The sequence below is a fragment of the Eubalaena glacialis genome, chromosome 4 (genome assembly GCF_028564815.1).
Source record: "Eubalaena glacialis isolate mEubGla1 chromosome 4, mEubGla1.1.hap2.+ XY, whole genome shotgun sequence".
In the NCBI taxonomy this organism is placed as follows: Eukaryota; Metazoa; Chordata; class Mammalia; order Artiodactyla; family Balaenidae; genus Eubalaena; species Eubalaena glacialis.
In genome coordinates, this window is record NC_083719.1 from 33477383 (window position 1) to 33503987 (window position 26605).

The following is a 26605-nucleotide window of genomic DNA, read 5'->3' on the forward strand; positions in this document are numbered from 1 at the left end:
AAAAAAAAACCACATCAGAAGTTAAATCCTACTTAGATAGAATTAGGCAGCTGGCTACCTGGCTATAAGTCTACATAGAAGTGCCAGGTCCAGGCTAGTTTTCAGGAATATTCTCCTGGATTCCCCAGAGAATAAGATTTATTTTCCAAGGTTTATTAAAGTGCAGGTTGTCACTCTTCCTCCTACTTCTAATTGGGTACCTGACTATAAAATGTGCTTTAAGCTGTTGCATCAAAATGGTGTACCAAGGGACTAAGATCTTAATCATGTAAGATTCAGATCCAAAACCTGGAACGTGGGAGTATTTGTGGCTTGGTGTACAGAATTTCCATTCAACAAATTGAGGCAGAACTATGCCCTGTTTCAGCAGGAAGTAGCCAGAGCAGTCGTCACCCCTTTCCTTCAAAGATTTGGGGAAAATTAAAACATGAGTGCGGATTGAAGCCGAGTGCCCCTAAAACTGAGTTCCCCTGCTGAGTTTATGATTAACCTCTCTATGAAAAACTTTATTCCCTTTCTTGTCCTCTCTGACCCCAATCCTATGCTAACTGAACACTAGTCAACCAGAGTCAGATGACTAAAATTGCTGTTGTCGATAACACTGTTAAAGGACAAACTCAGGTTGTTTCTCCAGGGCAAGATGATCTCACAGACCTCCAAGGCATAGACCACCATAAACCATAGACATTCTGACTCCTGAAACTATGATTAAGAAATGTCACATGACGATGATTAATCCCAGCCTCTTTGTTCATCCCCTTTTGAAAACCCCTAACTCAAAGACCAGGCTTGTCTCCCACTCCCTTGCTTGGTACCCTGCAGTAAACCCTTACTTTGCTTTACATGCCAGGGGCACACAATGCCTCTTGCTTGGTTACATTACTTGTAGTCATAAATTAGGATATTCAATCTTCCATGTCAAAAAGTCTCAAAGGAGATTTTTACAGGCATCCATAAATCCTCTCAATATTATAATAATTCAGGTTGAACCACATGATATAGGATTTCTGAAGGTAAAATCAGTCAAATATTGCAATTTCATACCATACACTTTAATAGAATTTGAGAACTGGATGGGATCTTAAAAATTATATGGTGCCACAAAACTCCTACTGGAAGATAAACTTATCAGAGAAAAACAGTTTGCCAGAATCACCCAGTCAGCTTGTGGCTAGACATGGCTCTGAGTACCAGACCTTCTGACGTTTGTCCCACTGCATTCTGCTCATGAAACGTGCCTTTAATTCCTGACAACTTTTTAAAAGTAAAATATTTTTAAAAAAACAAGTGTTGCATTTTGGACAAGCTGGCTACTGATTTATTCAATATGTTTAGCTTGGAGATGGTTGGATGATAGTACACCAATTTTTGCTTCAGTTCTTAATTAATAGGATATTATTTCACAATAAAGTGAGACTGTCATGTCACTCCAGCTGGGGCTCACAGGCCCCTTGGGAAATTATTTTGGAACAGCTAATCTTTGCAGTAGACTCACTGTTCTTTAACTAAGATTCACTGTGCCCAGCCACATAAGAAGTAGTTTCTGCTAATTGGCTAATGATACACACACGACTCACTTCAAAGTCATTCACAACACTTTTTTCAGCAGTGATGTCTGTAGAGCATTAAGTTCCCTAGGGCATTTAAACAATGGCACATCAAATTGATACTTTTCCAAAAATTTCTTTTATAAAGTTCTTTTAACAGGTTGGAAATCACTGCATAATTCACAAGACAGTCCCTTTTGCAAATGTTAATGGAGGTCCAGTTGCGCCTATGAGCTAAACTTACATTAGACTCTGGGCTTGAGTCACACCACAGATCATGAGACACTCAGAGCAGCATTCTCTGCATCAGCCCTGTGTCCTTGTGCCTTCACACAAGCATGGAAGATTGTAACTGCTACAAAAGGAAATGAATACACTCAGTAGCCTCCCATGCCATTTGACTGCATGTTTATAACAGTGCATTAGAAAGGAAATCTCCCTATTTATGTCTACTACTATTCCTGCTGATTTATGGCTCTCTAATGCACTGTGTTTTAACTATCAGTGTTTAATATCTACCATTTTTCATGATACTCTACTTGACTTCATGTAATGAAAACTCCTGTTAGGAACTTTTGAGATGGCAGAAAATATGTCTAGGGTGACAATAAACAAGCATTCCCAGTTGATGGTCTTGGACCATCAATATTGTAGCAAGTTATAACATTCACAGCAAAATAGTTTATAATAAGGGTAATGTCCAGAAGAAACTTTTCCCCGAAATCTGGAGGCAGACATTAAAATTGTTTGATGCCCAACAGTAATGTTATTCTTAGTAGTTCTAAGGTATTTTTGTGGTTAATAATTAAAAGTGAATTTAAGGAAATGGATTACACATCACCTTTCAGAGCTTTTGCCTCTATCAAGCAACCAAGATACCTTTACCCACTAAAATTGATTTTCAAAACTGAACTATTTGTTTTTCTCTGTTTTTGTCTTTTATTTCTTCTTGATCTTTATCTCATGTTTTATGTGCACTTGCTTTATACATAGATGGACTGGCAGAATTCTGAAGTATAAGAGTTGCTGACACTGCAACCCCACTCAGTCCTCCTACTTTGCAAGCTCAAGGACTCAGATGAAAGAATGGGGATGGTAATAGAGCAAAATTGCAAAAATCTGCTCATTAATGTGCTGTAGTGCCCCTCTCCCCTTCCTTGTCTCATTTCCTCAGGTCCTACAAGTGCTTCTTAGGATTACCCCACAAATAAACTACGTATACTCAAATCCTTTTGTCAGGGTCCACTTCAGGGTAAATCCAAACGAAAACATGTATATGTATTAGATATGATGTTTTGTCAGTTATATGTGTTGTAAATATTTTCTCTAATTCTTTATCTTGATTTTTCAATTTGATGTCTCTTGATTGACAGAAGTTCTTGTTTCTAATGTAGATAAGTTTATCAATCTTGTCCATTAAGGACAGTGCTTTGTATTTTACTTATTTTCCTACTACAAATTCATGAAAATGGTATCTTATATTATATTATAGAATTTTATTGGTTTACCTTTCATGTTTAGATTTAAAATTCATCCATCTGGAATTTATTTTTATGTATGGTATGAGGTAAGAATCAGATTGATCTCCTTTTTGTCCCTTATGAATATCCAATTTTCTCAGTATCACTTGTTAAGACTGATCCTTTGTGACTTTGCCATAAATCGAATGTCCTTATGTACACTGGTCTGTTTCTAAGCTTTCTATTCTATCCCAATGGTTTACTTGTCTATGTTTGCAAGACTCTCTTGTTCCCCCTTACCTCTTTAATGCAACAACATTTGGGATCTCAACCCAGTGTAATTGAACTCATCAGGGTTTACAAATCCCACCTAGGAAATCTGGACACCAGTGTATCTCTTTTAACCTCACTGTCAAAAATGCTGCTGGGCCTCATGTTTGCCCACCACAAAATCAGCGACTATACCCAGGAGAAAAATATCCTTATGTGCAGATCCTTTATTCGCTCCCAAATACTGGCCTGGTAATTCTCATATCTTGTTAGCATTTCAGTTACTTTAAGTAAACTTTTAAATGTATTTTGACCAGATTTTCCCATTGTCCTCAATAGAAAGATTGTTCCAAATTACCTATTTTGTCACCATATTTAAATCATCCATATTTGTTTTACAGAACTCTAAAGATTGAAAAACAATAAATAGTATTTCCATTATCATGACTGTGTAAATATTTACTACAGAACCCACCCAGCAAGCTTTGGGATAACATTTTCTTCTCTTTGTTGTAAATGTCACAATCTTTGTGCCATGTAAAGATCTTCCTAACATACTAGGAAAACCAGGGCTCTTTCCTTACACTGCTTTCGATCTGTAAAACCATACGATCATTTTCTTGAAATCTGAACCATGTATTTCTCATGGAGCTTTTTATTTCCCCCTGGAAATCAACTGGCTTTTTCTCCCCTTTGTGAGATAAGAAGCAGATGTTATTTCACCGTTTCATTAATGCCTCCCAGCTCTTTAGTTGATTTTTCCATTACTAGAATCCACTCCACTCCTCTTGTTAAGGACATTATTCTTGGAGCCAGTTGACTTCCTGTTCTAATTTGGAAGAATTCCTTTCTTATTTATTAGTTTTATTTTGAGAAAAATGCATAAAAGTGTAAATCATAATATAAAAAAACAAATACCCTACACCCAGAATTAATAACTGCTTGTCACATTTGCCTTATCTTTCTTTTAATAAGTAGATTAAAGCATACTAGATAAACATAAAACCCCATTTATTTTCATTTCCTAGTCTCCTTCTTCTACCAATCCTGCACATACCTACAACCACTGCCATAAATTTAGTGTCTGTATATTTCCAGTGTTCATACTTCTCATACATAGGCATAACAATATAGAGTATTGTCTGAAAACCATGTATATCTATTGAATATATATATAATGAAGAGTAAAGTGTTCTAGTTTTTACTTTTGTGTTTTCCACAATCTGTTGCAGACCATGTCTGATGCTACCATAGGTGTGTGATACGTAGCTTGAGCCACAAGCAATCCACTAGTGAGTTCAACTACACTGAACTAGTCTACACCTTAATTGTTTAATGAGACAAATCCACTGAATGCATACTTGGATGTTGTAGCAATATCAAATAGCCATAAAATTTCTGAACTCATTCCTGATTTCTCATAATGGGCCATAAGGAACAGTCCACAAACCCACAATGATTCTCAGAACATATTTTGAGTAGCAATGTCTAGAGGATGCTGTATTTAAATTTACATTACATGGTTTAATACTAACCATACAATTTGACATTGACAATTTGATTTATTTCACTTAGCACTATGTTTTTTACCTAGTGCATACTCTTTAATTTCTAGTTATTTTTATATCTGATATAATGGCATCTAATATTGATGTACATTTAATTTGTTTCCAGTATTTTGCTTTAACAAGCAATATTATCACTCATTAAATATTTGAGTGTCTAATATGCCAGGCTCTGTTAGAGGTCCTATTTACAAAAGGAGGTAGAAAAGGTCATCGCTCTCCTGCTAGGTAGGAGGAAGTTCTAATTTAGATTGGATAGTTAGGGAAGGCCTCACAGTAGAAGCAATGTTTGTACTAACATTGATGAAAAGGAGAGCCAACCATTTGCAGATCTTTTACAGATTCAGAAAAGTGCAAGTAGAAAAACTGCAAGGCTGGTATAAGCTCCTTATTCAGATTTCCTATTATAGAGATACAGAATTTTTCATAGTATATGCCTAGAAATGGAATTGCTGGGTCATATGGAATGGACATATATCATTTTCAAGATCCTCTTATATTGTTCTCTAAGAGTTTTTTTCCAAATTACATTCCTACCCTGAAGTCTTAATTTTTCCACATTTTACACAACACATATTCAAAATTTTTGTCAATAGGATGTGAAGTGTTATCCAGTATTGTATAAAGTTAAATATTACTGACTATTCTAGGGTTTGAATACTTTCTTATTTTTGTGGGTAAGGGAGAGCCATTAAAGTTCTCTCTTCTATAAATTGTCTTTTTTATTTTCTTGCCCATTATTAGTTGTGCTGTTTGTCTTTGTCTTATTATTTAGAAGGCATTTTCTTTTTTTTAAGTCTAGGTTATTGAGGCATATTTCCATACAAAAAGTTTACCAGTTTTAAGTGTACAGTTGAAAGAGTTTTGACAAATATACAATTATTTAACCAACACTAAAATCAAGATATAAAATATTTCCGTTATCCCAAAAATTTTGTGTCCGTTTGCAGCCAATCTCCTTGCTGCCGTCCAGTCTATGACAACCTGGGATCATTTTGTTTCTCTGAGGGCTTTGATTATTTTCCCCCGGAGCCTGACAATCTTCCAAAAGAAGCTTTGTCACCATTTCCTCTTAATTGACAAATGCATTATGGCAAGAGCTAGACCTACCTCTATGGGTACTCTTGTCTTAGATTTGGACACATCCTGGATTCCCGAAGCACCTGGCTTCCAGCTAGGTTTGGCTAATGGGATGTTAAAGTTCCTCCTGGGTGACCCCTTCTTTATGGCTCCAATTCTCACTAAGCTCCAGTAATACTTTACCATAATTAGCCCAGCAGTTGAAAACTCTGTCTTGGCCTTCACTTCCTGCTTGCACAGAGACTCAAAAAGAACCAGAAGTGAAAACCTAGGGCCTTCTTGGGTCTTTTCTGAGCATACTCGCATCCCTATGCATGTACATGGCATTATAGACTCCCAGGAATATGTTAACACTTTTCAAAGCCCCTGTGGAAATCTTATTCCCTCAATTTTCCTTTACAGTTTTATGGCTGATATATTGTTTGCCCCAATAGTTATCCACTGCATCAGGCAGCTGTGCAGTTAAGCAATTTCCTGTGTTTTTGACAAGTACCCTCAGAGAAGAGGCTTTTTTGCACTGGTGATCTCTGACTGAGCTCAAATAATGACAATTTTGCAGGTATGATCTCCTGGTGAACAACCAAATAGGAAAAAAAATGGCAATTCTCTGGAAACTAGTTCTTGAAGGAGCTACTACCTACTCATTTATACCCCTTCCAGTTGTTGTCACGCTGCTGATTTCACTGTGATTACACAGTGATGGCTTTCAAGTCTACCACAGAGCTGGAGATTAGAGGGTGGGATTATGATAAGTTAAAACATCACAGAGTGCTCTGTTCTTACTGAGATTCAGCCGCGCTTCTTGAATAAATGTACTCAGATTGTCTTTTATTAATTTCCAGAGTTCTGAAAATTTTGATTCTGACAATTTTTGCCAGTTTTCTCGTTGCCTTTTGGAAGAAAGAATTTTCAAAAGTCTTTAACCTGCCATTTTCAGTAAAGTACTACAAATCAATTTTAAAGTCCCCAGTTATCCAAATAATTCAAGTTAATAAGCATATTGCCCCACTCTAAATTTATTTGACAACTGAAAAAAGGAAGGATTTTTCCTCCCCTTTTAGATAGGAATTATTATTCTGATTGATTATGCTGCCTGAAATCTCTGGTTAATAGCTAACTGTGCACCTGGCATGAGCTACATAGTTTATAAAGATTGTGTTTGAAGTATAAACTCTTTGGAGTTACAAAAAACAAGAACATAAATGTTATTTTAAGTATTAAAAGAAATTATCTATATAGGTCTTTCTTCAAGAGGAACAAAACCTAACTGATAGAGTGATTTTCACTGTCTTAAAAATCCAGTATTCTGATTTCAGTTGGAACTTTTAAATAATGAGACACCTCAAAATAAATCAGTTGTTGAAATTATAAATGCTATCTTTTATACTGACACCTCTGAGTTACTTTAAATTAAATAAGTGTGATTTGATGCATCTTATTCAGGCAACACTTGTTGCTGTGAAATGTGCTAGTACATTCTCCTGTCTTCCCCCACCATGTTCTGAGACTTAAAGCTATCCTGTGAGTATCATGGAAAACAAAAATAATTCTCGTTTTAATTTTCGTGGCTTCAAACAAAACTTTTATGTAGCCACAATGACACTCGCCATGTACTCTCCATTGTCTCTTGAAATGCACTCTGCATGGTCCAATTCATCAAAGAGACCCTCATAAATGTGATGTATTTCAGGAAGATACACTGTATGCTGTATTTTATTACAATTTATGAACCATCTATGGTTGGAAAAAATTACACGTACAGTCATTTTACAACCTCCCACATCTGCAGATGTCTTTGATACTTGTACTTTTTGAAAAACTTATATAACAAATGCCATTTGGCTTAGTAGAGAAGATCAAAATGATCAGTCTATCTGAAAGAATCAGCATTAAATTCCAATCTTCTTGTCCTTGCCCAATGTATCTAATTTTTCCCTTTTATCTAGGTGAGTTTTATGGAACTAAGAATGTAGCTTCTCTGCAGAGGCCGCGCTGGGAAGATGGATGATAGAAGAATGTGCTGATGTTGTCAAACAATCAGTAACCACAACAAGAATGCAATTAAGCACACAAGAGATGTATTTCCACATGACTCTTAAAACTGTATAATTGTTGGATAATTCTGGGAAATTATAGTTTACTGGAAAACAAACTGAGTTGGCACTTCTTATGGTCAAAGTGCCAAAGATGGATCATGAATAGAGGAATTGAAATCTCAAGAGGAATTTATCCTCACTGGCTGCTTTCATGACCTCACATACGTATTATTGTTAGATGGTGAATACTTCACATCATTTTTGTAAGGTGTGAGAACTGCAAGGTAAAGAGAGGCTGCAGAATCTTGCCTCTAAAGGTATGCCAATCTCTATAAAAATATATCTAAAAATTCGGAAGCTAGAAAAGCAGTAAAACCTTTACTCCAAGTGGAAGATAAAGCTTACAGTCAGAGGGAAAGGCAAGAGTCTGAGGAGAGAGGTAAGCAAATAAAATTAGCTCTAAAATAGCCATGATGTTTTTTAATAATCTGTTATATCACTGCCAGATTGAATAAACTGAGAAATTATAAACTCCAAAAACTAAGAATAATATCCTTATGCTGAGAGTATCTGGGTTCTAGAAATACTTTCTTCATCTCTGAATCTCCTTAGTAAATTCCAGAGTTCTCTTATGTAAGCTGGATGATATCATGAAGTGGACTGTCTAACAAATTACAGAGATAACCAGCAGCACATTAGAATTAAGGAGTACCTTTCATCTAATTTTCTCCACTTTGGAGTTTTGGCAAAAATTCCAAAACAATTAGAGAAGTCCCATTGCACATCCTGTTAAACATATATTTAGTGACAATAGTGAGACAATAATTAGAGTTGTCGAGGTAGGGAAATGGCAACTTGAACCAAGGTTCTGATGAGATAAATAGACTTTGACAGAGCTATTATAGAATTAATATCTATCTGTAAATAAACTAGGTAAATACATTGCACTTATGTTGGGGGATAGGGGAAAGTGACAAGTTAACCCCAAGATTTAGGAGATGGCTAAATGTATGGATGATGGTTAGAAAATGGGTCTGGCCTAGAAAAACAAATCTGGGAGTCATCAGTATATAGATGCATGGTCACTGAAGCCATGGATGAGGGTAAGATTTCTTAAGATAAGTGTGTAGAATAAGAAGGAAAAAGGCCTATAAATGAAATTTGAGGAATTCCAAAATTAATGGCTAACATGAGGTGAAGAAGTCCCTAATGAGATGAGAGATGAAATGCCAAAGAGGGAAGTGGGAAAACCAGGATATATTACTTCCGTTACCAAGAAAAAGTTAATTTCAATAAATGAGGAGTAGTCAATAATGCTGGATGATGCTGAAGTGTTTAAAAATAACTGAAACTGAGCAGAAGCAAGAAGAACTAGAATCCTGCAGCCTGTGGAACAAAAACCACATTCACAGAAAGACAGACAAGATGAAAAGGCAGAGAGCTATGTACTAGATGAAGGAACAAGATAAAACCATAGAAAAACAACTAAATGAAGTGGAGATAGGCAACCTTCCAGAAAAAGAATTCAGAATAACGATAGTGAAGATGATCCAGGCCCTCGGAAAAAGAATAGAGGCAAAGATCGAGAAGATGCAAGAAATGTTTAATGAAGACCTAGAAGAATTAAACAACAAACAAACAGAGATGAACAATACAATAACTGAAATGAAAACTATACTAGAAGGAATCAATAGCAGAATAACTGAGGCAGAAGAACGGATAAGTGACCTGGAAGACAGAATGGTGGAATTCACTGCTGCGGAACAGAATAAAGAAAAAAGAATGAAAAGAAATGAAGACAGCCTAAGAGACCTCTGGGACAACATTAAATGCAACAACATTCTCATTATAGGGGTCCCAGAACAAGAAGAGAGAGAGAAAGGACCAGAGAAAATATTTGAAGAGATTATACTCGAAAACTTCCCTAACATGGGAAAGGAAATAGCCACCCAAGTCCAGGAAGCGCAGAGACTCCCATACAGGAAAAACCCAAGGAGAAACACGACGAGACACATAGTAATCAAATTGGCAAAAATTAAAGACAAAGAAAAATTATTGAAAGCAGCAAGGGGAAAACGACAAATAACATACAAGGGAACTCCCATAAGGTTAACAGCTGATTTCTCAGCAGAAACTCTACAAGCCAGAAGGGACTGGCATGATATACTTAAAGTGATGAAAGGGAAGAACCTACAACCAAGATTATTCTACCCGGCAAGGATCTCATTCAGATTCGATGGAGAAATCAAAAGCTTTACAGAGAAGCAAAAGCTAAGAGAATTCACAACCACCAAACGAGCTCCACAACAAATGCTAAAGGAACTTCTCTAAGTGGGAAACACAAGAGAAGAAAAGGACCTACAAAAACAAACCCAAAACAATTAAGAAAACGGTCATAGGAACATACATATCAATAATTACCTTAAACGTGAATGGATTAAATGCTCCAACCAAAAGACACAGGCTTGCTGAATGGATACAAAAACAAGACCCATATATGTGCTGTCTACAGGAGAACCACTTCAGACCTAGGGACACATACAGACTGAAAGTGAGGGGCCGGAAAAAGATATTCCATGCAAATGGAAATCAAAAGAAAGCTGGAGTAGCAATACTCGTATCAGATAAAATAGACTTTAAAATAAAGAATGTTACAAGAGACAAGGAAGGACACTACATAATGATCAAGGGAGCAATCCACGAAGAAGATATAACAATTTTAAATATATATGCACCCAACATAGGAGCGCATCAATACATAAGGCAACTGCTAACAGCTATAAAAGAGGAAATTGACAGTAACACAATAATAGTGGGGGACTTTAACACCTCACTTACACCAATGGAGAGACCATCCAAAATGAAAATAAATAAGGAAACAGAAGCTTTAAATGACACAATAGACCAGATAGATTTAATTGATATTTACAGGACATTGCATCCAAAAACAGCAGATTACACTTTCTTCTAAAGTGCACACAGAACATTCTCCAGGATAGATCACATCTTGGGTCACAAATCAAGCCTCAGTAAAAGTAAGAAAATTGAAATCATATCAAGCATATTTTCTGACGACAAAGCTATGAGATTAGAAATGAATTACATGGAAAAAAAGAAAAACACATGGAGGCTAAACAATATGTTACTAAATAACCAAGAGATCACTGAAGAAATCAAAGAGGAAATAAAAAAATACCTAGAGACAAATGACAATGAAAACATGACAACCCAAAACCTATGGGATGCAGCAAAAGCAGTTCTAAGAGGGAAATTTATAGCTATACAAGCCTACCTCAAGAAACAAGAAAAATCTCAAATAAACAATATAACCTTACACTTAAAGGAACTAGAGAAAGAAGAACAAAACCCAAAGTTAGCAGAAGGAAAGAAATCATAAAGATCAGAGGAGAAATAAATGAAATAGAAACAAAGAAAACAATAGCAAACATCAACAAAACTAAAAGCTGATTCTTTGAGAAGATAAACAAAATTGATAAACCATTATCCAGACTCATCAAGAAAAAGAGGGAGAGGAATCAAAACAATAAAATTAGAAATAAAAAAGGAGAAGTTACAACAGACACCACAGAAATACAAAGCATCCTAAGAGACTACTACAAGCAACTCTATGCCAATAAAATGGACAACCTGGAAGAAATGGACAAATCTTAGAAATGCACAACCTTCCAAGACTGAACCTGGAAGAAACAGAAAATATGAACAGACCAATCACAAGTAATGAAATTGAAACTGTGATTAAAAATCTTCCAACAGGGCTTCCCTGGTGGCGTGGTGGTTGAGAGTCTGCCTGCTAATGCAGGGGACACGGGTTCGAGCCCTGGTCTGGGAAGATCCCACATGCCACGGAGCAACTAGGCCCGTGAGCCACAACTACTGAGCCTGCGCGTCTGGAGCCTGTGCTCCGCAACAAGAGAGGTCACAATAGTGAGAGGCCCACGCACCGCGATGAAGAGTGGCCCCCGCTTGCCACAGCTAGAGGAAGCCCTCGCACAGAAACGAAGACCCAACACAGCCAAATAAATAAATAAATAATTAATTAAAGGTGCTAATAATTAAAAAAAAAAAAAAAAACTTCCAACAAACAAAAGTCCAGGACCAGATGGCTTCACAGGTGAATTCTATCATTTAGAGAAGAGCTAACACCCATCCTTCTCAAACTCTTCCAAAAAATTGTGGAGGAGGGAACACTCCCAAACTCATTCTATGAGGCCACCATCACCCTGATACCAAAACCAGACAAAGATACTACAAAAAAAGAAAACTACAGACCAATATCACTGATGAATACAGATGCAAAAATCCTCAACAAAATACAAGCAAACAGAATCCAACAGCACATTAAAAGGATCATACACCATGATCAAGTGGGGTTTAACACAGGAATGCAAGGATTCTTTAACACACAAATCAATCAATGTGATAGATCATATTAACAAATTGAAGGATAAAAAGCCATATGATAATCTCAATAGATGCAGAAAAAGCTTTCAACAAAATTCAACACCCATTTATGATAAAAACTCTCCAGAAAGTGGGCATAGAGGGAACCTACCTCAACATAATAAAGGCCATGTACAACAAACTCACAGCAAACATCATTCTCAATGGTGAAAAACTGAAAGCATTTCCCCTAAGATCAGGAACAAGACAAGGATGTCCACTCTCACCACTATTATTCAACATAGTTTTGGAAGTCCTAGCCACGGCAACCTAAGAAAAAGAAATAAAAGGAATACAAATTGGAAAAGAAGAAGTAAAACTGTCACTGTTTGCAGATGACATGATACTATACATAGAGAATCCTAAAGATGTCACCAGAAAACTACTAGAGCTAATCAATGAATTTGGTAATGTTGCAGGATACAAAATTAATGCACAGAAATCTCTTGCATTCCTATACACTAATGATGAAAAATCTGAAAGAGAAATTAAGGCAACACTCCCATTTACCACTGCAACAAAAAGAATAAAATATCTAGGAATAAACGTACCTAGGGAGACAGAAGACCTGTATGCAGAAAACTATAAGACACTGATGAAAGAAATTAAAGACGATACCAACAGATGGAGAGATATACCATGTTCTTGGATAGGAAGAATCAATATTGTGAAAATGACTATACTACCCAAAGCAATCTACAGATTCAATGCAATCCCTATCAAATTACCAATGGCATTTTTTACAGAACTAGAACAAAAAATCTTAAAATTTGTATGGAGACACAAAAGACCCTGAATAGCCAAAGCAGTCTTGAGGAAAAATAACGGAGCTGGAGGAATCAGACTCCCTGACTTCAGACTATACTACAAAGCTACAGTAATCAAGACAGTATGGTACTGGCACAAAAACAGAAATATAGATCAATGGAACATGATAGAAAGCCCAGAGATAAACCCACACACATATGGTCACCTTATCTTTGATAAAGGAGACAAGAATATACAATGGAGAAAAGACAGCCTCTTCAATAAGCAGTGTTGGGAAAACTGGACAGCTACATGTAAAAGAATGAATTTAGAACACGCTCTAACACCATACACAAAAATAAACTCAAAATGGATTAGAGACCTAAATGTAAGACCGGACACTATAAAACTCTTAGAGGAAAACATAGGCAGAACACTCTTTGACATAAATCAGAGCAAGATCTTTTTTGATCCACCTCCTAGAGCAATGGAAATAGAAATAGAAATTAACAAATGGGACCTAATGAAACTTAAAAGCTTTTGCACTGCAAAGGAAACCATAAACAAGACGAAAAGAAGCCCTCAGAATGGGAGAAAATATTTGCAAACAAATCAATGGACAAAGGATTAATCTCCAAAATATATAAACAGCTCATGCAGCTCAATATTAAAGAAACAAACAACCCAATCCAAAAATGGGCAGAAGACCTGAATAGACATTTCTCCAAAGAAGACACACAGATGGCCAAGAAGCACATGAAAAGCTGCTCAACATCACTAATTATTAGAGAAATGCAAATCAAAACTACAATGAGGTAGCACCTCACACCGGTTAGAATGCACGTCATCAGAAAATCTACAAACAACAAATGCTGGAGAGGGTGTGGAGAAAAGGGAACCCTCTTGCACTGTTGGTGGGAGTGTAAATTGATACAGCCACTATGGAAAACAGTATGGAGGTTCCTTTAAAAACTAAAAATAGAATTACCATATGATCCAGCAATCCCACTACTGGGCATATACCCAGAGGAAACTATAATTCAAAAAGACACATGCACCCCAATGTTCACTGCAGCACTATTTACAATAGCCAGGTCATGGAAGCAACCTAAATGCCCATCGACAGACGAATGGATAAAGAAGATGTGGTACATGTATACAATGGAATATTACTCAGCTGTAAAAAGGAACGAAATTGGATGGATCTAGAGACTGTCATACAGAGTGAAGTAAGTCAGAAAGAGAAAAACAAATATCGTACATTAATTCATATATGTGGAACCTAGAAAAATGGTACAGATGAACTGGTTTGCAGGGCGGATATTGAGACCCAGATGTAGAGAACAAACGTATGGACACCAAGGGGGAAAAGAGGCAGGGGTGGTGGGGGTGGTGGTGGGATGAATTGGGCGATTGTGATTGACATATATACACTAATCTGTGTAAAATTGATAACTAGTAAGGACCTGCTGTATAAAAAAATAAATAAAATAAAATTCAAAAAAATATATAACTGAAACTATCCATTGCACTTGGCAAATGAAGGTGACTAGTGAACTTAGCAAGAGTCAGATTGGAATAGGTTAAGGAGTGAGTGAGTTGAGAGTTGAGGAAATAGAAAACTGCAGGTAGGTCCAACTCCCCTCAGAGAGAGGCTGGGAAATGAAGGGGAAGTAAGGATGATAGTTAGGAGAGTATGTGGGATAAGATGGATGAAATGTGTTTTTTTAAGAGGTGAATGGACCTGAGAATAATTAATTGCTGCCAGTAAGTACACCGTTGAGGGACAAAGTGTTAATACTCAAGAAAGTGCAGTAAAACCAAAAGGGTAAGTTTCTTTGGAAGGCAGAGGGAAACAAACAAAATTGAAAGGAGAAACCTTAGATAGGAGGTAGAAAAGGGGAAAGCACTCGAATATTACCAAAGAGAAGAAAGAGGTGGAGATGGATGGAAGTGTGTTTGCTGGTTTGGTAACAAGAAGCAAGAGCTTTCTCATCTAATATTTTCTGTTTCACTGTGAAGAAGAAAGGACATCTGCTGAAAGTGGAGAGTGAGTGGGAAGTGATGGGGTTCAGTCTTGAGGAGAGTAAAGGTTCTCTCAGGCATAGACAGAAAGTCATAGTTTGGTTCATCCAGGTTAGGATTTTGCCATACAGTTACAAGGGAAAGATGGAAGCAAAGAAAATTATGGTCTGAGTAAAACAGCTATTGAAATGTCATATTAATGTAAGTTTGGGAGAGTTTCTGGTACCAGAAAAACTCTCCCAACAAAGTATATAATATAACTGTTTTCTGGTGTAAATAAATAGGTAATTTGGAATTGTGAACTGTGAAAAGAAGGACTATCTCTCTCGTGGAAGAATGATGGGAAACAGGTGGATAATGATGCCCAAAAGACCAGAAAATCTGGCTTCATTCCTGACACAGGCACCAAAAAAGCTTTAATCCTTAATTACTAAGGGAACATCCTCACTGATCTCATTCAAAAATAGCTAATGTATAACTAGGAACGGATCTCAGTGCCCACGCTTGAAAGTCCAGACATGCATAAAGAGAAACATAGTGGCCCATGAAGCAACATACGTTCTGGGTCTTCTCAACATTACTTTTTATTTTGGAGCTTATTAATTTTAGATTTCTGGGGTTGGGTATGAGCACAGTTGCAAGATATGGCTCAGAGCAACTAATTTCATTTTATCTACTTCTACTTAAAGTATTAGAACTAGAGGAGATTATAAAGGTTGAGAAATTCCTTCGCTTTTACTTACAAAAATTAAAGCTCAGAGAAGCTTTACCAATATCATGAGGCTAATTACTGGTGAAAGTATAAGAAATGTGATTGTGTATGAAAGTGCCTTAAAATGTTCAAGAACAATATATAGATGTAAAAGTGACATAAAAACACTAAGCCAAGCCAGTTTAACCCTCCTCATCTGCAGCTTTATAAGATGCTGTGCCTGCCTCTATCACGATGCTTCCCTTGTGGATTATAGTTTCTTCTGACACACTGACCCACCTCATACAAAGTTATACTTCCTTTGAAGACAGGGACTGGTCTGATCCATCCTTGTTTCCACAATGTAGAATGCAGTAGGTGCTCAATAATTATTGGATAAATTTATTCATGACTAAAACCCAAGTTCCATGACTCTCAACTCCAATTCTCTTAGTATTTATACAATACTAGTTAAGGCCTTTTGCAAACATGCATATATGCTGAAAGAGGAAAATTAGCTTGTCTTCAGAGTGGCTGAAAACAAAACAAATTAAAAAATGATGTACTCAATATTTTGTAATAACCTATAAGGGAAAAGAATCTGAAAAATAATAGATACATACATATATATATATGTATAATCGAATCCCTTTGCTGTACACCTGAAACTAACAAAACATTGTAAGTCAACTATACTCTGATTAAAAAGAACTATGAAAAATGTTGCTAACTGTATCTTTTAAAATATCTTAAAAATTATAGATGATACAGCAGAACTCCTTCTCAAAGGACCATATATTTTGAGATTCTGATCCTCAGAAAACTGCATTTCCATTTGGTAGAAGCAAAAAAAAAAAAAAATGCTGACATTCTAGGCTGCTTTTATGTATAATTCCAATATCCCTTCTTTTCTTCATAAAGTCCTAAAATTAAGTTGTTCTCCACATGCTAGCACCAGAGACTACATCTGACCCATTAACAGTTTACAAAGACAAGACCAGACTGTCACAGACCCAGTGAGACAAGACTCTCTTTAATACATTACTACATTCTTAATTGAGCTTTTCAAGCTAACCTATTTAGTAGTGGTTTTCTACTTTTTTATCCTGCTATACCTCATACCTTGCTATACCCATTAAGTACACCACAATATACTCTGCACCTCACATTTTAGTTTCTCAAGAACTTTCATGGCAAGCAGAAAACACACTGACACCTACTCACTCCCCACCCTGTCCCCTCTACTTACATCACTGGATATGTGTCCTAGACCTTTAGATATGCCGGAAACACTAGAGGGACAAAGAACAAATCTTTACGTTTTACATTCAGTTCTCCTCGCCTGGGATATTGAGATACACAGATGTGCGGAAAATGAGTTTTGAAAAAGGAGTAGATTTGTGCATGATCCAAAATCTTTTATCTAAGTAGCAATTCAACTTCCAAATCTACATTTACCCATGAGAGTACTTCACATGTAAGAACCTATATCACAGTAGAAACAAGGTGAAGAACCACAATTATTAGGTAAATCTCAATTGCTTCCAAAATCTCTTCAAGTGTTCCACTAGGAAAAGTTGGCCCAACGGTAAAATGTTTCTCCCTCTTAGAAAATGTTGAATTGCAAGTTTATCACATAGGCTACCAACAACTGCCTGATGTCCCTGAGTTATATAATTCTTCTTTCAATTCCTCAAAAAATGAAGTTCATGGCTAGTGAGATAAGAGTGATTTCCCTTTCAAATGATAGTCCAGAATTTAGCGTGCCCTGTGAATCTACGAGATGAGTATAGTGTGTGTCGACAAGATCTTCCTGGCCAGCGGTGGTGAGTATAGGCCTATAGTCATCACCTGGCTTCAATGCCAAGCCAAGCAAATGTGGTAATCTAGTGCCCACATTCTAGCTTCTTTGCTCTGGTCCCTGAAAACTCATTGAGACTCAGAAGACTAAGGAGGTGAATTACAGTTTAGCACAACTTGATTTTTTCTCTAGGCAGGTGGCCTGGTTTGGAATAAGAAATGATTTAAGGAATGGTCAGCGACCTAGCAGAGAACTAAACTGTTGTCAGTGGATTTAATATCATTTTCACTTGAATGATGCTGACTTCTGAGGCCAGTCCACCAGCATACCCCTTTTTTTCTCCTGAAATGAGGACATGCAAAGAGGAAACGTTGCCCCTGGCAGATTGTCCACACTACCTGGTCTTCATTTGATTCCCAGGGCCTTGGGATGTCTATATAATGACAGAGGCCTAAGAGCCAAGGCCTGGGAATGCCCAACCTATATTCAATGGGGATAATTGGGAAAAAAAGCAGATGAAAATGTTCTCTGTGTGTAAAGAACAAATAAAGGTTAATTCTCACTAGAAAACTAAAATAAGTAGCTGTCAATTCAAATTTCTCTATAGCATGGTCGCCTTGCTCTTCTGGTGTGTTTCATGAAAGCCTTAAAACCCAGAGAAATACCACCTTGTTTGTAATCCTTTCCCCAGTACCACCAGGAGACTCAGTCACCCTTTACTCTGGACCCCCAAAATCATCACCCATCTTTCTAACATTTACTCCGCTGTGATATACTTGTGTGATTCTCCACTTACCAATGTGCTTAAGTAGTCAGTGAGTTTGCAAACTTGTAAAAGATTTTGTAAGGAATGGGCAATTGGTTAGGACCGTCTCAGTTTTAGAAGTGAACCATGAACCACAGCATCAGAGCCAAATGAGAAGCCCTTTTGCTCAAGCTGTATCCTCATGGGACGTATAAAAGGCAGTGCTTCTCTTCGATTTTTGGCTTACATTTTTCAGGTAGCAACACTTTTCTCATCAGACTGACATTTATCAAATGACTGGTGTCAACTGCCATCTTGTAAATAAAACATAAGCTTCGATTTGAGCCAATTACAGGGCATATAATAACCTCATTTGTTCAGAAGAACTACCCAAGTCACAGTCAGTTCTTGGACTGGTCACTTTTAAGCTATTAAGTGCCAAATAATGAGCTTGTTAAATAGCAAATGTCAAAAACAGATTTTTATCTAACAGGTGTTCACTGAAAGCAAAAAAAAAGCAAATATTTGAACCCAGTGGAATGCTAATCTAATATAAATGTGCTTATGCTAGTAAACACTAAATCGAGATGAAAAGCACAACATGTTTTTAAAAAGAGTAATATATAAATATGCTTATACTATAAAACGCTAAAATTCAGATGGATAGCATTTTTTAAATGGTAAGCTATGCATATTTTCACATACAATATGTAAAATGTCATCTAATTTAAATTTATTTTAAATCAGTCTAATTTCAGAATTACAATGTTTCGATTTGTAACCATCAGACTGAACTGAATACAAACTAAGTCAGGAGAATTGGCTTAATTTCCAAGATGTAGATTCCTGACAGATGTTTGGATTGAACTTTCCTAAGAGACAGTTAAAGGAAACAACGGATGCAGAAAAAGCAATCCAGTGACTAAAATAAAAGATGTGGAGTTAGATAGATATAGGTTAAAATTCTAGTAAAATAGATAGCTAGTGGGAGGCAGTTGCATAGCACAGGGAGATCAGCTCGGTGCTTTGTGACCACCTAAAGGGGTGGGATAGTGAGGATGGAAGGGAGACGCAAGAGGGAGGAGATATGGGGATATATGTATATGTATAGCTGATTCACTTTGTTATAAAGCAGAAACTAACACACCATTGTAAAGCAATTATACTCCAATAAAGATGTTAAAAAAAATATTCTAGTTCACCTTTTAGCTCTACGGCTTCAGACATGTTACTTAACCTTTCTAAGCCTCCATTTCCTTTATCTGTAAAATAAGAGTAAAAACATCTGATTCACTAGATTGTCATAAGGATTACGTTAGATATCATTTGTAAAATCCTAACCTGGAACTTGGTCCATAGCAAGTGCCAAGTAAATGAGAGTTTCTATTATAACTTCAATTGCTTTGCATACAGATTTTCCATGAACTCTTACTGGAAGATATTCCCAGATGCTTGTTGTAGTCTCTGCACTGTAATCCTAGAAAAGTAATTTATTCTCCTTTACTGCAGTTTCTCCCATTTCCTTTAATAAGATTAATTTAATTCATCTTTTGCCATCATACTAAAATTTTCCAAATTTGAGTGTTTCTTCTGCATAGTTCTTATCTTTCTACCACTGAATAGTATTATAGTTCTTTATAAGTGAAGATACTTGATTCCATTCATTTCCTAAATTTCCTCTTTCAGGAAACTTCTTGTCCCCTAAATCTTTTAGGATTCGTAAATTATCTATTTACTAATTATATACTATCTATTATTAATTTATTCAAAGCTTTTCAGACAAAAGCTGCTTGAAGAAGTAAACTCATTTATTTCAGGACGATACTGGGTTATCTTGATCTTAGTTCAAATTCAAGTGGAAATTCAGTTCAATTTTTTGGAGCCAAAAAGAACTTCTTCACTCAGGAATCCCAAACATCACTAGGAAGCTTTATCATCAATCCATGTCCCATTAAGAATTGCTTTGATCCTCAGTCAGCCTGCTTAATCTAATGTTGTAGAAAAGATATTTTGTTCTCTGTTCTGGAAGACTATCCTTATTTTCTTACATCTGATGAGGAAAAAAAAATTGTCAAAGGCCTCAGAGGCTGAGAAAAATACTGAAAGAAGCCGTAGGTTCACACAGCTTTTCTGATGTCTTTTACAATTTTTTTGTATGTGCATTGGTTTTCATGACTCTTCCCTCCATCTCACTCTTGGTTCACTGTCATTGGAAAAGCAGACAGAATCTCTCCCTGTATCATGAGGTAGGTTCAACTTTACGTTTTGACCCTTATGAAAGCATTTTGCTATCTAGTCTCCGATGTGCAACGGTCAACCACAAAAAAAAAAAAATCTAAATGGGAGTGAACATTTCTGGTTCTCGGGAGGAAAAAAGAAAAGCGTCAGATATCTTGGTAAGTGAGAACAAGCAACAAGCATGAGGATGAGGTCAAAGAGCACTGCCTTCCTGGACGGAGCACGAATTATCTCTGTAGTCCAGACGGGAAGGGCGGGATGGGGGAGGACAGCAAACAGCTGAAGAACGTTCTTGCCACTGTCATATGGGCTCCTTCTGATAAATGGAGCTCTTTCTGCAGCAGCTAATGGTCTTCATTTGTACTCTTCAGTCTGATTCTCAGCCCTCTTTACTCCCTCATCTTTAAAAAGTGCTGGCAATGGTACAGCAGTGAGTGAAAGTCATGGAAATCCCATTGCGGATCTAAACAGGAAGTGGCGGAAAGCTGTAGGATCTTAAACAAATCATTTCCCCTTTCTTGACATTTTTTTTTACCTTATAATGAGTGGCCGGTGGCAGGGGGAGAGGGGGGCGTGGGCAGAATTCTAAGGCCACTTTTAGGTCTGGCATTTTATCTTTATCTTCTTTTTTTTTTAATTCTACCGGTATTTTACACTAAAGACTTTCTCAAACACATTGTCATTTGTAATTGTTATTTTTAACTTTCATACATATACAGATACACACACAAATGTACACAAAGTTTAAATCTTTCTGTTAGCCAACTGTTCAACCGCTGCTAAATATGAAGACAGCCTTCACATTTGATGAAATGAACCTTCACCAATTCAGACCCCAGTTAACAGACCAAGGTCATAGATGTTGGAATGTAGTCCAAGAGCCTAACCTGGAGACTGCTGGACATTTGGCAGCTCCTACTTTATAACTTACCATATTCATGTGGTGTTCTCAGAAAGGCTCCCATTGTTACTTACTCTTTTGTATTTGATGTTAAACATCAAAAGAACCAAAACACCAAAATGTCAAGTCAAGGGAGCAAATGTTTCAAGAGAAGTTCTTTTTGTACCAATTTAACTTTTCTCTGAATTTGAACAAAGATGTGGGCCTGAGGTCAGGCCACTACGTTAAATGGGATTTATCCAGTTCTAATTACTACTCCTTATTATAAGGCCCAAGGTTGCCATGCTACTTTTGGCACATGTAAGTTATTGGCTGGACAGATTGTACTAAACAAAGAAATCTCCCTAATTACAAATTATTTTTTAAAAAAAAGAAAGAAAGAAAGAAAAAAGAAAGAAAACAAAAACCCTGCACTACCACTCTGAAATCTCTATTAGCATATCTTGGGGTATAAAGGATTTGAGAGACAGCAAGGAGAGGAGACTCCAATTGTTTAAAACATTTCTCTGGTGTATTTCTTCTGAACTTAGAATGCCAGGAGCTTTGTCCTGTAGCAGTTACTTGTACACAGTTTTTTGTTTTGTTTTGTTTTTATTTTCTTTTGCAATCTCTTTCATCTTTTCAATGAAAAACAGCCCAGGAATAGTTTTATTAGTTCTGAGTATATGGGTAGTAGTTTCTTGAGTGGCTGTTTTCACAACTTATTCCAAACAAATTGTCTTTTTTAAAGAGTCTTGTTTCTTTTCCGCTTGTTAATTACTATATTAGTCTTTCTCTGCCATCTGTTTTCTTATTTTCTTTGATTTGTTTTAGTCTCATGATTTGATTGTTTTAGTCTCACGATAGGGGAAAAAAGAACAACTGAAAATTCACAAACTTATCTTTATGAAGCCTACTGTGTGCAGACAGCTGGGCCAGCAAGCCTCCCATATGCAAAGAAACTAGAGTCAGACATTCAATAAGTGGCAAGGGCATTCGGGTCAAGAGGAGTTCAGGGAAAAGAAGAAACCTCACAATATCTGATCTATTATGCAGACACTGTTAAAGTCAAGGATGCAGCTTCATCCAGGGGATTAAGTTTGCCCGGCGAAGTTAAGTAAGGAACAAGGACTTCAAAATATTAGTCCCGAAGTTATGAGAGCTGTGTGAAGCTCCCACAATAGATTAACCAGAACGTATAATTTCATCCGATTCTACTCCACTTATCTAAATGAAATTGCATTTTCCCAGCTTAAAATACTTTTTCTCTTTCAAAGAGTGAGGGCTTTCAAATGTCAAACGTTCTGCAATCTCTTAAGAGACTAGGAAAAAGCAGGTAATGTTAACCTGAAGAGCCTCAAAGTCCAGGGAACTAAAACAAAGGTACACAAAGGTACGCAGCACCCATTACAACATTATACTAATGTGCTTTAAAACAGGTAGTGGGCGGAGGGGGGGGGGGGGGGGCATCTTTAATTTTTCCCAAAGCCCAAGAAATGAGATTTCTTTGGCATGGGATACTGAAGACAACTCTCTGAGGATGGGAGTGAAACAAGGAAAAACATGATCAGGACAAATAACAAGGGATTAAAAGACTGCCCGTAGGAAAACGGTTGTAGGTCAAAAAGCATGAGTTCGAAAGCTAAGTGTGACACATAGGCCGCCTACCGAGTTTCAAATGAATCACAGTTTACAGCTGAGCACTCCATCATGGTTGACTGCTTTTAAAGCATCCTAACACTTACAGAAGTGGTTATCGCATTTGCTTGGCTTACTAACCACTTGTGAAGTTTGGTACTTGGCTTGCAAACAAAGACACCATTTAATCTCTCAAAAAATATGAAATGCAGACTTTTTATCATATAATAGGGAACAAAGAAAAAGGGTCACATTCTCTACAGCAGTGGTTCACCAAGGGTGGTCCCTGGGTCAGCAATGGCAGCTGAACTTGTTAAAAATGAAAATTCTAACAGAATCAGAAGCAGAAACTCTGGGGAATGGGACCCAGCAATCTCTGAATAACAAACCCTTCAGCTAAGGTTTGAGAACCACTTCTCGGTGGTAGGTAGAAAACAAGATCACACTTAAAAGTTCAACTTTCAAGAGATCAAGATTCTAAATCAATTTGTAAGAAGTTGCTGTGTACTTACTCTGTTGCTGTGAAAGGCATAAACCCTGGCCCAAAGTAGCAGCTTCAGCAGTGCATAGAGAATGATGAAAGGACAGGTCAAAGGTCTGAGCAGTGCTGTGAAGAGGCAGGAAGGAGATAACGGGAGTATGTGCTGGAGGCTCACAAGGATGGGGTCCTTATAGGAGGCTTACCTAATCAGCATTTCCTATTCATGACAGAATACTTATTCCAATTATCAAAAAAAAAGATTAAAAAAAAAAAAGACTCTACCCTCCTCATCACAGCTATAAGGGGCAGGTGATGCCCTGCCGTATACACAAACTTACAACCATCTTCACCATCCACTTTGCCTCGGATGTAGTAGAGTTTACAGCCAGTCATGGAGTGAAAGCTGGACACCCTCCTGGCTGGGTGACCTAAGACAACAACTTGCAAACCAAGTGGCCGCAAAAAAACTGCCATGTCTGAGTAGGAAGGCTGAAAAGAGTGTGTTGTGTTTGCTTCTAGCCAGAGACCATTCAGAATTCCACAGCCAATCTTTTCTTTGGACTGTGTTTAGAGTTCACAAACAAAACAGGTGGTGAGAAGTGCCCTGTCATGAAGCAAAACTGACACAGACATTTCTCCCTTGAATGGCACGACCCTGAGGCAGAACCAAAAACTGGCCCAAGCAGTTCTGTTCAGTCTTCTCTCCCAGGCACTGGCAACAAGGGACGTGCTGGAAAATAGCATGTGGGCCCCTCTCAGCTTTTAATTCAGTGTTAAGGAAACAAGTATCCTTGTGTTGCCCATTGTGCACGGTTAAATGTAAATCTAACTAAATCCTTTTGATGTTACCTACATTTTCATAGAGGCCTGGGCATAGACATTACTTACTGGATTTTAATGGGCTTCTGGACTCACAACTCCATACCACAAATCTACATCAGTTTGTGATAGCAGACTAAGGGAGTCCTGCCTTATTTCAGTGTTTTCCAAAGTGTGCATAGATGCCAATCTATGTAAGAATCTCTCAGTGGCTTGTTTAAAAAGTAGGTTCCTAGGTCCCATTCCAGACCAATAAAATCAGAAATGCCTTAGGGTAGAGTTCAGGAATCCGCATTTTTAACAAAATTCCCAAATGATTTGTATGTCCATCAAACTTTAAAACATGGTTAGTTTGGCTTAACAGTCAAAACGACTTTGCAAAAGTCTAATCATAACCTTATGTAATAATTATCAGGAGAGACCTTCAAGATGGCAGAGGAGTAAGAGGCGGAGATCACCTTCCTCCCCACAAATACATCAGAAATACATCTACATGTGGAACAACCCCTACAGAACACCTACTGAACGCTGGCAGAAGACCTCAGACCTCCCAAAAGACAGGAAACTCCCCACATACCTGGGTAGGGCAAAAGAAAAAAGAAAACACAGAGACAAAAGAATAGGGACGGGACCCACACCAGTGGGAGGGAGCTGTGAAGGAGGAAAGGTTTCCACACACTAGGAAGCCCCTTCACGGGTGGAGACGGGGGTGGCGGAGGGGGGAAGCTTCCGAGCCATGGAGGAGAGCGCAGCCACAGGGGTGCAGAGGGCAAAGCTGAGAGATTCCCGCACAGAGGAGTGGTGCCGACCAGCACTCACCAGCCCGAGAGGCTTGTCTGCTCACCCGCCGGGGCGGGCAGGGGCTGGGAGCTGAGGCTCGGGCTTCGGTCGGATCCAGATCGCAGGGAGAGGACTGGGGTTGGCGGCGTGAACACAGCCTGAAGGGGTTAGCGCGCCACAGCTAGCCAGGAGCGAGTCCGGGAAAAAGTCTGGAGCTGCCCAAGAGGCAAGAGACTTTTTCTTCCCTCTTTGTTTCCTGGTGCGCGAGGAGAGGGGATTCAGAGCGCTGCTTAAAGGAGCTCCAGAGACGGGCGCGAGCCACGGCTATCAGCGCAGACCCCAGAGACGGGCATGAGACGCTGAGGCTGCTGCTGCCGCCACCAAGAAGCTTGTGTACAACCACAGGTCACTATCCACACCGCCCCTCCCAGGAGCCTGTGCAGCCCGCCACTGCCAGGGTCCCGTGATCCATGGACAACTTCCTGGGGAGAAGACATGGCGTGCCTCAAGCTGGTGCAACATCACACCAGCCTCTGCCGCCGCAGGCTCGTCCCGCATCCGCACCCCTCCCTCCCCCCGGCCTGAGGGAGCCAGAGCCCCCGAATCAGCTGCTACTTTAACCCCGTCCTGTCTGAGCGGGAATAGACGGCCTCAGGCGACCTACACGCAGAGGCAGGTCCAAATCCAAAGCTGAACCCCAGGAGCTGTGCGAACAAAGAAGAGAAAGGGAAATCTCTCCCAGCAGCCTCAGGAGCAGCAGATTAAATCTGCACAATCAACTTGATGTACCTGCACCTGTGGAATACCTGAATAGACAATGAATCATCCCAAAATTGAGGCAGTGGACTTTGGGAGCAACTGTACACTTGGGGTTTACTTTCTGCATCAAATTTGTTTCTAGTGTTATGTTTATCTTAGTTTAGTGTTTAGTTTATTATCATTCGTAGATTTATTGATTTGGTTGCTCTCTTCCTTTTTTTATATAGATATATATATTTCTTTCCTTTTTCTCTTTCTGAGAGTGTGTATGTGTATGTTTCTTTGTGTGATTTTGTCTGTATAGCTTTGCTTTTACCATTTGTCCTAGGGTTCTGTCTGTGCCGTTTTTTTTTTTTTTTTTTTTAGTATCGTTTTTAGCGCTTGTTATCACTGGTAGATTTGTTTTTTGGTTCGGTTGTCTCTTCTTTCTTTCATTCCCTTTTTTTATTACTTTTTAATTTTTGATTTTTAATAATTTTTTTATTTTAATAACTTTATTTTATTTTATTTTTTCTTTCTTTATTCTTTTCTCCCTTTTCTTCTGAGCCGTGTGGATGACAGGGTCTTCGTGCTCCGGCTGGG